Genomic DNA, 12,009 nt, shown 5'->3' with positions numbered 1-12,009 from the left:
GAGGTGTTAGCGGGCCCTGATCTACATGAAGCCGCTGGGTGAGATCATCCGGAGTTTCGGGGTGCGGTGTCATCTGTACGCAGATGATGTCAAACTCTGTCACTCCTTCCCACCTGCTACTAAGGAGGCTGTCGAGGTCCTGAACCGGTGCCTGGCCGCTGTGACGGTCTGGATGAGGGCGAACAAACTGAAATTAAATCCAGACAAGACGGAGGTACTCCTGGTCAGTCACAAGGCCGAACAGGGCATAGGGTTACAGCCTGTGCTGGATGGGGTCACACTCCCCTTGAAGGCGCAGGTTCGCAGCTTGGGTGTGACCCTGGATTCGTCGTTGAGCCTGGACCCCCAGGTTTCAGCGGTGACCAGGGGAGCATTTGCACAGCTTAGGCTCGTGCGCCAGCTGCGCCCGTACCTTGGGAAGTCTGACTTGGCCACGGTGGTACACGCTCTGGTCACATCCCGCCTTGACTACTGCAACGCTCTCTACGTGGGGCTGCCCTTGAAGACGGCCCGGAAGCTCCAGCTAGTCCAGCGCGCGGCAGCCATGTTACTTACAGGAGCGGGACGCAGGGAGCACACAACGCCCTTGTTGTTCCAGCTCCACTGGCTGCCGATTTGCTACTGGGCCCAATTCAAGGTGCTGGTGTTGGCCTACAAAGCCCTAAACGGTTCCGGCCCAAAATCCCTGTCCGACCGCATCTCGGCCTATGAGCCCACGAGGGCCTTGAGATCGTCTGGGGAGGCCCTTCTCTCGATCCCGCCTGCCTCACAGGCACGCCTGGCGGGGACGAGAGATAGGGCCTTCTCGGTGGTGGCCCCCCGGCTGTGGAACACTCTCCCTGTAGACATCAGACAGGCGCCCTCCCTTATGTCATTCCGCAGGAGCCTAAAGACTTGGCTATTTGAGAAGGCGTTTAACTAAGTGCTAAAACAATTGGTAATGACGACTGGAACGGAATATGGACTACGAGATGGGTTTATGATTCTATGAAGAGACGGCGCGGATGATTTAGTGTAATTATTTGATTGTTGTATTATTGATAGTTGCTGATATTTTGTTATGCTATTGCTCTATTGTAAACTGTGTTTTGATATGTTGTACACCGCCGTGAGTCGCCCTAGGGCTGAGAACGGCGGTCAACAAATGAAGTAAATAAATAAATAAATAAATAAATAAATAAATTTATTCACCCAGGCAGCAACCAGTCAGGCTTTGAAGCTGCAGGGCCATTAAACGCTAATTAAAGTGGCCAGGCATGTAGCCGGGGGGGGGGGGGGCTTGAGGGGCTTCAGCCCCCCCCCCTCCCCCGAAATTCTCATGGTGGTTCGCGAAAAGGCCTTACTGGTGCATTATTTAAACTGTTATGTTTATTCCTATCATGATCTGATCACTATGCTCACGACAAATAAATAAATAAATAAATGGGGGTATTGGGGTAGTGATACAAAAGGTTTGCTAGGGTAGACCCTCTTTCACTCAGACTCAGCCCCCCCCCCGAAACTCAGCCCCCCCCCCAACCCCCCTGAAAAAAAAACTCACCCCCCCCCCCCCCGAATCAAAATCCTGGCTACGGGCCTGAAAGTGGCCATTTGCAACATTCACACTTGCCTCCAACAGACATGAAGGTTTTTTTCCCCACCGTGGACATTTATTTATTTACGGCATTTATATGCTGCTCTTCTCACCCCGAAGGGGACTCAGAGCGGCTTATAAGATATATGTTTTCATACAATATATTATATTATTAGCATAGTACAATATCAGTAATATATATTACTATATTGCACTATACCATTATATTGTAATACTATTAGTTTTATCACATGTAATATAAATATATAATTATAATACTGTATTATTATTACTAGTATATTGTATTACATTATAATATAAATATATGTATATACAATATACTATTAGTAAAGACAAGATGGAACTGTCTTCTGCTTATTATTCCACAGATATGTAAACCTCACTTACTTAGCTTCCAATAGAACCCTCAACCTCTGAGGATACCTGCCATAGATGTGGGTGAAACGTCAGGAGAGAATGCTTCTGGAACATGGCCATGCAGCCTGCAAAACTCACAGCAACTCTTCACGATTGCCCTGCAGTGTCTTTTCCCACTGCCCCCCCCCCCCCCTTTGTTACTAGATTCCAAATCAACCAAGCCTGGGATTCCACAATCCTTTCACACAATCTACACACATAACAAAATCATCCTTCTTGGTCCTATAGAAACACTCTAGACCAGGGGTCCTCAAACTAAGGCCCGAGGGCTGGATACGGCCCTCCAAGGTCATTTACCCGGCCCTTGCTCAGGGTCAACCCAAGTCTGAAACAACTTGAAAGCACACAACAATAACAACAACAATCCTATCTCATCAGCCAAAAGCAATGCGTGGCCTCTCTCCCTTCTGTTTGCCCGCAAGTCTTTCCAAAGTTAAAGGCAGCTCAATCCAGCCAGATATTTTGCTGCCAAAGCCACTACAACCTGGATGGGATCCTCTCCCTCTTCCTTGGGCCTAATCCCATTACATAATGGGAGATTATCTCTGACCCTGTTATTAAGGAGGAGGAGGGTGGACCGAGTGGATTGGACATGGATTGGTATAAGGGCTGGTCCTTCTCCTCTATCTGCTTTTCCCAGCCACTCTCCATGCCTGCAGACAATTCCACACAGAAGACCCCTTTCACGTGGTTTTTAAAAAATATTTTAAAGAAAATACTTCCTTTCAACACCACCAGCCATGTGACAAAACAGCCAAGCAGGCGCTTTGTTTACAGAGACTATGAATTCAAAAAGGACTGATTTCATTTTAATTCCAAATTGTATTTGCTTTGAAGTGCATGGTCCTGCAAGAAACGCAGGATATAAATACAAATATTGATGGTGGTGATAATTATTATAATTGCTAAAGGACCCATTTACAGCAGGTGGCAGTGGTGAGATTTCCGAAACAATGACCATGTTATCAGACTAAAACACAGTATTTTCTGTTGGGGTTCTGTGTGGGAAGTTTGGCCCAATTCTATCATTGGTGGGTTCAAGGGGCTCTTTGATTGTAGTTTGAACTATAAATCCCAGCAACTACAACTCCCAAATGTCAAGGTCTATTTTCCCCAAACTTCACCAGTGTTCACATTTGGGCATATTGAGTACTAATGCCAGGTTTGGTCCAGATCCATCATTGTTTAAGTCCACAGTGCTCTCTGGATGTAGGTGAACTACAACTCCAAAATGCAAGGTCAATGCCTACCAAAACCTTCCAGTATTTTCTTTGGTCATGGGAGTTCTGTATGCCAAATTTGGTTCAATTCCTTCATTGCTGGAGTTCAGAATACTCTGTGATGTTAACATTTGGGCATATTGAGTACCAAGTTTGGTCCATATCCATCCTTGTTTGAGTCCACAGTACTCTCTGGATGTAGGTGAACTACAACTCCAAACTCAAGGTCAGTGCCCACCAAACCTTTCCAGTATTTTCTGTTGGTCATGGAAGTAATGGGGGCCAAGCTTGGTTCAATTCCATCGTTGGTGCTTCAGAATGTTCTTTGATTGTAGGTGAACTATAAATCCCAGCAACTATAACTCCCAAATGGCAAAATGAATCCCCCCACAACCCCACCAGATTTGGGCCTATCGGGTATTTGTGCCAAATTTTTCCAGTGAATGAAAATACATCCTACATATCAGATATTTACATGACAATTCATAACAGTAGCAAAATTACAGTTATGAAGTAGCAACAAAAATAATGTTATGGTTGGGGGTCACCACAACATAAGGAACTGTATTAAGGGGTCGTGGCATTAGGAAGGTTGAGAAACACTGGACTAGAGGGTATTACAAAGGAGATCCTCGGATTGTTGTCCCTAGTGAATATACTTTCACTTTGTGACTATTTATATGATCTCTGGCCTCACAGGGCCTTGCCTTTAGAGGAATAAAGTATAATTAGGTTGCTAATCACCTAATCTGCTCCATCAGCCAAACAGGATGGTCAGCTGAGGATGCCTTTGTCTAGTTCACTGGTTGCAATGTTCACACACATGGATCACGAGCATATTCTGCTTGTAAAATCAGCTGCTCCACTTTCGTGCATTTATCTCCCTGCTAAAGGATCCTGTCCTGCTGACGTAATCTCCTAAGTGGATCATGTACTACCGCCACCACACTCCTACATAGAGCCCTAAGATGCTGCACTGCGACCTTGAGGAGGTAGATAGCTTCATCTGTATGTGATGATAATGCCAGCCTCTAGTCGGCACTATGGGGAACGTTTGGGTGCTATGATCTAGCCACAGATGACGGGAAGGCTGTAATGGACTCATGGGCAATTGCAATTAGTACAGAAGGAAACACAGGAGGAAAGTGTGTATGCTTGTATAGAAGAGAGAAAGAAACTGGTTTATTAATTCTTCATTTCTTCTTAGACAAATATGGAATTGTGTTGTTGAAGGCTTTCATGGCTGGAATCACTGGGTTGGGTATTTACTAGAGCTAGGTTTTTCTAGGTTTCTAGGTTTACTAGGTTTTTCAGGCTATATGGCCGTGTTCTAGAAGCATTCTCTCTTGATGTTTTGCCTGCATCTATGGCAAGCATCCTCAGAGGTTGTGAGGTCTCACAACCTCTGAGGATGCTTGCCATACATGCAGGCAAAACATCAAGAGAGAATGCTTCTAGAACACTGCCATATAGCCTGAAAAACCTACAGCAACCCTATGGAATTGTGATTGTACAGCTTTTCAAATGTGTTGCCAAGTCCCAACAGCCGTAGCCACATCTGAGGGTCAGGAGTGCTGGGCATTGCAGTTCAACAGCATCTGAAAGCTTGTATGAACCCAACACATGCTCTAAATTTAGTCTCCAAATTATCTTGCTTCCCACTTCTGCTGATCAGACCATCATAACTGTGTTCCTCAGTCCTTGGAACTCTCGGCGATGAAATGTTGGACTTCCTCTCCCAGAGTCCCAAACTGGCTAGAGCTCTAGTAAATACCCAACTCTATGTTCAGAGTTGTAGCACACATGGAGGGAATTGCCCTTCAACTGTGTCTTTTTCCCACTTTACAATGACTAACCGTTGTCAGAATAGACACCCCGTGTCCCTTTAGATCAGTGGTTCCCAACCACCAATGGTCTCCAAGAACAAAAACATGGTCTGCGGCCTCACCATTACTACGCTGTTGCAATTAGAGTGTCTGGTCTCGTGAAACCCTCTTATAGTGCTGAGGCAATGGGGATGTTGGGAGGGGAGAGACTGACTGCCAAGCTATTCTGCCCGGAAGTGGGGACACCTTGGTATCTTTGTTTTTAGGTCTATTCCTGGGGTTATTTGGGGTGCTGATACAGAAAATTGCATTGGATAGACCACATTATTAAATATGATTTTCTGTGGGTGAGCAGATGGTGACTGCTGGATGGCATATGTTCTGTATCAGAAACTAGAGCTGATGTGGTCTATCCAATGCAATTTTCTGAATCAGCACCCCAAATAACCAAACCGAAACTGACCAAAAACTGATTCATAACCCTTTTGGTAATAATGTTTTATATGCCAACCTTAAAAACTGTGTCATAGACACCGAGAACTGGGAAGCCCTGGCCCTTGAGCACTCTAGCTGGAGGTCAACTGTGACCAGCAGTGCTGTAGAATTTGAAGAGGCACAAATGGATGGCGAAAGAGAGAAATGTGCCAAGAGGAAGGTGCGTCAAGCCAACCACAACCGGGACCACCTTCCACCTGGAAAGTGATGTGCTCGCTGTGGTAGAACACTCAGGTTAAGAATAGGGTCCCACAGTCACCTGCGTACCCACCGCTAGGACACCGAACTTGGAGGACAATCTTACTTGGACAATGAGGATCACCTAAGTAAAGTAAGTAAAGGTAATAATGTTGGAGAGTGGCCCCTGGTCAAAGTGGTCCCTTGTCAAAAGAAGGTTGGAAACCACTCCTTTTGATGCTACTGAATTACAGCTCCCAACATATATTGCTTTTACCTATGCTAACTAACTCTTATGAGCAGTTCATTCCAACAACATCTGAAAATTCATGCGGTCCCTACAACTACTCTAATGGCAACTCAAACTAAGAGTTTCAGATTGGGAACTTTCCCAATCGTACTTCGATGAGCCACAGTTGAGCCAAGACCTACCACTTGAAAAGAATGTTATCAGCCACCGAGTCTTATCATCAACTTCATTCTGTTATCTGTATATTGTATTGCTTGCTATATTAACACTGTATTTATATAATTTAATGTTCTACTCTTGTTCTCTTATCTGTGTATCATACAGTCATGTTATTTCATACTACATATTATGAACTGCATACTGTTGGAAGGCATATAGTACAGGCACAAGCAGCAACCTCCTTTGCCCCTTTCTTTTCTGCCTCATCTGACCTGGTCAGCTAATTCCTTCCTTGCCTTCCTTTAAGCAGACTCCCATCTGAGCTTATCCTTCTTGGACATGATAATCTAATAGAGTTTTTTTACTCTTGAATTCTCTCATTTGTCAGCAGAGTTCTTTTTAATAAGAAAAATATTCTGTAAGAGTTGAGAATATGTTAGGCTGCTATAACAGTTCAGGAAGGGAGGTGGGATTCCAAACCACCCAGGTCCTTTGTTCCTTTAATGCAGGCCCACCCTAGATTCTTTGAAGTCTTGGTGTTAAGACAACACCCTTTTCTTTTGAATAACGGTTCCAGGCTTGTAATATGTGGTAATGTTTGTTTGTAGTCCAGGAAATCTAGGCAAAGGATATAATAAACTGCAAGAAAAGCACTCAGGATTTTTTTTAAAAAATTGCTGCTAAAATACATACTTTGCAAAGTTTGGGATTACAACTTATAGTACGAGGGTTGAATAAAAAGTAATGCCTCCACTTTTGTTATTTGGGTTTGGATGGGAATATTTTAATAAATCAAATGCAGAAATAATCCTTAGAATGTGCTCTTTAACTACCACTATTCACTTTTCCACATAATCACCAGACAATTGGATACGTTTCTGCCAACAATGGACAGGTTTTCTGAAGCCCTCATGTAAGAAGTCGACACTGTTTCCGCAACCAGCGTCTCACAGTTCTGTCCCTGCAGATCATCTTTCATTATCGGGAACAGATGGAAGTCAGACAGTACTAAATCTGGACTGTATGGAGGATGTCGTACAGTGGTGAGATCCAGTCTCTGAAGTTTCAAGTCTGTGCATTTTCATTTCTGGCGTACCCATCGTGCACAGATCTTCCGATAGTCAAGCAAAGCAATAATGTGACTCACACGTCCTTGTGAATTGCCAATTATGCTTGAAATTTCTCTCTGATTGATACGACAATTGTCCTAAATCAATCTGTCAACCGTTTGCTTGTGAAACTCGGTGGTTTCTTTTGCAGGACGTCCAACTCTTTGTTTGTCACACAAGTCAGATATTCCCACCTCAACACCTTTAAACTTACTCGTCCAATGACACATAATACTCACATCAACACAATCACTATAAACAGCTTGCATTCTCTGATGAATCTCCTTTGGGGTGACACCTTCTGCTGTCAAGAATTCAATGACTGCACGTTGCTTAAGTCACATTGACCGACCGTCGGCGCAGGGTTCCATACTTCACACTTTAACAACACAATTGTTCAATGCTAAGGCTTCCTGCCAAAATGGAACTGTAAAGGAGAGTCTACTGAACAAGCCAGTACCTGCCGCATACCAGTACTGCCATCTGTTGAGGAGTTACGAAGGTGGAGGCATTACTTTTAATTTAACCCTCGTATTTTCAGTTGCCGTGCCCAGTGGCCATACTGATTTGCTGAGATGTAGCCTCAACAGTAAGTTTCCATGCTCCATTACAATATAGCAGAGGTGGGACTCATGCCACTTTCCATAGACATTGGACTGCAACTTTCATAATTCTTTGCCTTTGGCAAGGCTGGCTGGAATTGTGGGGACTCCAGTCCAAAATCACCTTGGGGAAACAGTTGTTTCTTACTCCAGACTGAGCCATAAAGCAGTTTGATCTTAGTAGAAGAATTTTTATCAGGTTACTTAGCAAATGTACAGTAAACTATACAATGATAATAAGTTGAAATTAAATCCAGACAAGACTGAGGTACTCCTGGTCAGTCGGAAGGCAAATCAAGGTGTGGGGTTACAGCAGCGCCTACACCTCAAGATGCCACATCTGGCCATAGTAGTCCATGCCTTAGTCACACCCCGCTTGGACTACTGCAATGCTCTCTATGTAGGGCTCCCTTTGAAGATAGTTCATAAGCTTCAATTGGTTCAGAGATTGGCGGCCAGATTGCTAACAGGAGCTCCATACAGGGAGAGATTCACAAACTATGAACCAAGTTGTAGATTAAGATCTTCCAGGGAGGTCCTGCTCTCGGCCTCACCAGCCTCACAGGTGTGGCTGGTGGGGACGAGGGACAGGACCTTCTCGGTGGTGGCCCCATAGTTGTGAAACTCCCTCTCGAGTGAGATCAGATTGGCCCCCTCCCTCCTGACCTTTAGGAGACAAGCGTTCAGCCCATCATAGGAATATTTAAAGTGAAAGTTGAAAATGCAGTGACCCAGGACTGTTTACAACGGCTATGTCTCTGTGTGATAGGTGATGTTATTTTATGTGATGTTTAATAATGTTTAATGTTTTATTAGGGGTGGGTCGATTTTAATGTTTTATACTGTTTTTATAGATGGCATTGAATTGTTGCCAACACTGTGAACTGCCCTGAGTCGCCTTCAGGGTTGAGGACGGTATACAAATATCGCAAATAAATAAATAAATAAATAGTGTTATAGCAGCCAGTCTGCTTCCGGACTAAAGTGCTGGTCATTGCCTTTAAAGCCCTAAACGGCTTGAGTCCAAGCTATTTGAGTAATTGCATCTTCTCTTACAAACCTGCCCAGGTGCTGCAGACCCTGCTCTTGGTCCCACCCCCATCCCTGGTGGAAACGGCTGGTGGAAACAAGAGAGAGGGCCTTCTCCATGGTCGTCCCCCACCTCTGGAACTCCTTCACTAAAGAAATAAAGATGGTCTCCTCCCTCCTCTCTTTTAAAAACAACTGAAGACCCAATTTTGCTCACTGGAATATGGAGAGTAGGAGGATTAGATGGTTGAGAGATAAGTACCGGGCATCTGGTTGAGAACTATTCATACTGGACTTTCCTGGTCCACACCAGCCCAATGACCTCATTTGACTATATAACCAACCCACACCGTTTTGTGAACCCTTGCTGACTGTTGTACACTTATGGTTATATTTTGTTTAGATTTTATGTTATTATAGAATTTTGTCTGATTACATGTAGCTTAATTTATTGATGTCAGGTTTAATTTACTGGTGTAAGGTCTTAATTTGACATTATGCTTTAATGTTATTTTTATATGTGGGGGATTTCTGGGATTTTATGTTAGTATTGTGTGTTTTATGTAGGCATTGAATGCTTGCCATTGTTATACTGGAATCCGCCCCGAGTCCCCTCGGGGAGATAGTGTATATATATAGTTGTTTTGGTGGTCAAGTTGCCTCACATACTTAATTCAGCATCAGAAGCTGTAAGAGGCAGCCTTTCTCAATAAACATCTTCCCAAACTTTCAGATTCTGTTAGAGAGCAATGCCAATGATAGAACTGCATCCTTCTGACAAGAAAACCATTTTTGAGTTATTGCTCCTTTCTGGAATATTGTTAAATGCCAAGTTCATGTTCTTAATAGGATTTACAACTGAGATCTGAAGTCAGCATAGGATGCCTGAAAGCCAACCATATGGTCCTCAGGACTATTCAAGTGTAAGTGTTCCTATTCCTACCCAAGTACAGCCAAAGCTTGGTGAAGGAGATAATTCTAAGTGTAAATCCATTGTTGCCATTTTGTTCTTCAATTCATGCATTTGAATGGCATTGTCAAATTCCAAAGACTTTATTAAAGCCCCAGGGGAATAGGTCTTGTACCACTGCTTCAAAACGCTTTTTATAGTCTGACATAACTAGAAGCTGCTTTCTAAAGTTTTAGACGGTTCAACACTAGTTCACCTGATGTTTTGAACTTTTTTTTCATGTCAGGAGCAACTTGAGAAACTGCAAGTTGCTTCTGGTGTGAGTGAATTGGCAGTCTGCAAGAACGTTGCCCAGGGGACACCTGGGTGTTTTGATGTTTTACCATCCTGTGGGAAGCTTCTCTCATGTCCCTGCATGGGGAGCTGGAGCTGACAGAAGGAGCTCATATATAACTTCAAGGTGTACCTGCTGAAAATCTTAGACATTCTGTTTTTCATACTTTTACAGCCATACTTGTGCAGTTTCATTGTATAAGGGTCAAGTTTCCAGAAAGCATTCCTTCCCGTATCAGAGGCATTTGCCAGAAGCATCAACTTCTGAAGCAATAGAAGAGCTCAACAATGGATTCTATTGAGGAAATGACAAAGGAAATCGTTCTGGCCAAACCAAGAATTTGAGATCCTCTGAGGCTGAAATGTCTTGGCGCTTTCAGATAACCCAAACTTCTGTAGATGTAAGACATTTAGGCACATGTTTGGTCAAATTTAGTTGACTCAATGCTTCCATTTTTGGAGTTTGGGGCTTTTGAGGTTCAAAATGGGGTGCCAAGGAACACATACACCACACTTTTCCTACCCTGTTGCATAACTTGAGTTTGATGTTCAAACTTGAAACTTATAACAAAACTATTTATGTGCCTTGTGCCATGACTTAGATTAGTTTTATAAATAGATAAATGTTCAGAAATGGGTTTCTTGTGGATCAAAAGCACTTTAAATCAGCTAGGTTTGGGTTGACAATGACAAACTCCCTTTTGGAGTTATCCAGCCCAGTTGTACATGAAGATATATGAATAAGGATATTATTATTTCTTCCTGCCATGGGAAACATATCTCAGGCAGCTGTTCTGCAGACTTTCAAGATCAAGGATTCCTCTCAATAAAAACTGTATCCAACAATGCTTTTGACCCATTAAAAAACATTCCGCAGAGTGAGAAACCCAATTTTGCCAATTCCTCCCTACTACTGTTATACTCCATGCACTTCAAAGGTCCTCCAAACTTTGAAGACCTTTTCAAATGGTATGGAGCACAGCAATGGATCTGCAAAGATCAATAGTGTCTCCTTGCTCAAGCATTAGGTGCATTCTGTTTGCAAAAAGAAGCAGTTGGATACAACCAATTTCTTCCAATAAGAAACAGTCCTCCAATTAGATCAGTGGTTCTCAACCTGTGGGTCCCCAGGTGTTTTGGCCTACAACTCCCAGAAATCCCATCCAGTTTACCAGCTGTTAGGATTTCTGGGAGTTGAAGGCCAAAGCATCTGGGGACCCACAGGTTGAGAACCACTGGATTAGATCATGTCATGTCTCCATAATTAGTACTCAATGAACATACTAAAGCTTACCAGATAGAAATCCTATGTTTCTCTGTGTCACGGCAACTCATTAAAGAAAACACTTTTTCATGTCTTGTGATACAATTTGTCTAGACCAGGATAAAAGGTTACCCTGACATTAAGTCTAGTCGTGGTGCTCATCTCCATTTAAGTCTAGTCTGGGAGGTGGTACTCATCTCAATTTCTAAGCCGAAGAGCCGGCGTTGTCTGTAGACACCACCAAGGTCATGTGGCCAGCATGACTGCATGGAGTGCCGTTACTTTCCCACAGAAGCCTTTCCCACCTATTGATCTACTGACATTTGCATGTTTTCAAACTGCTAGGTTGGCAGAAGCAGGGGTTAACAGTGGGTGCTCACTCCGCTCCCTGGATTTGAACCACCAACTTTTTGGTCAGCAAGTTCAGCAGCTCAGCGGTTTAACCCACTGTGCCATCAGGGGGCCCAGTTACTAATCTTCAGTTCCTTGGGTTCTTACAGCAGTAAACATTTTACTTAAAGCGCTAAAATTTTGGTCTTTTTTCCATAACATGGAACACTGAGATTCAAAAGTTGTTGGGGAACAGCATTTTGCAAGGCATATGGCATTTCACAAAGATATCAA

Source organism: Anolis sagrei, chromosome Y, assembly GCF_037176765.1.
Source record: "Anolis sagrei isolate rAnoSag1 chromosome Y, rAnoSag1.mat, whole genome shotgun sequence".
NCBI classification, from domain to species: domain Eukaryota; kingdom Metazoa; phylum Chordata; class Lepidosauria; order Squamata; family Dactyloidae; genus Anolis; species Anolis sagrei.
This window is presented reverse-complemented; position numbering follows the sequence as displayed.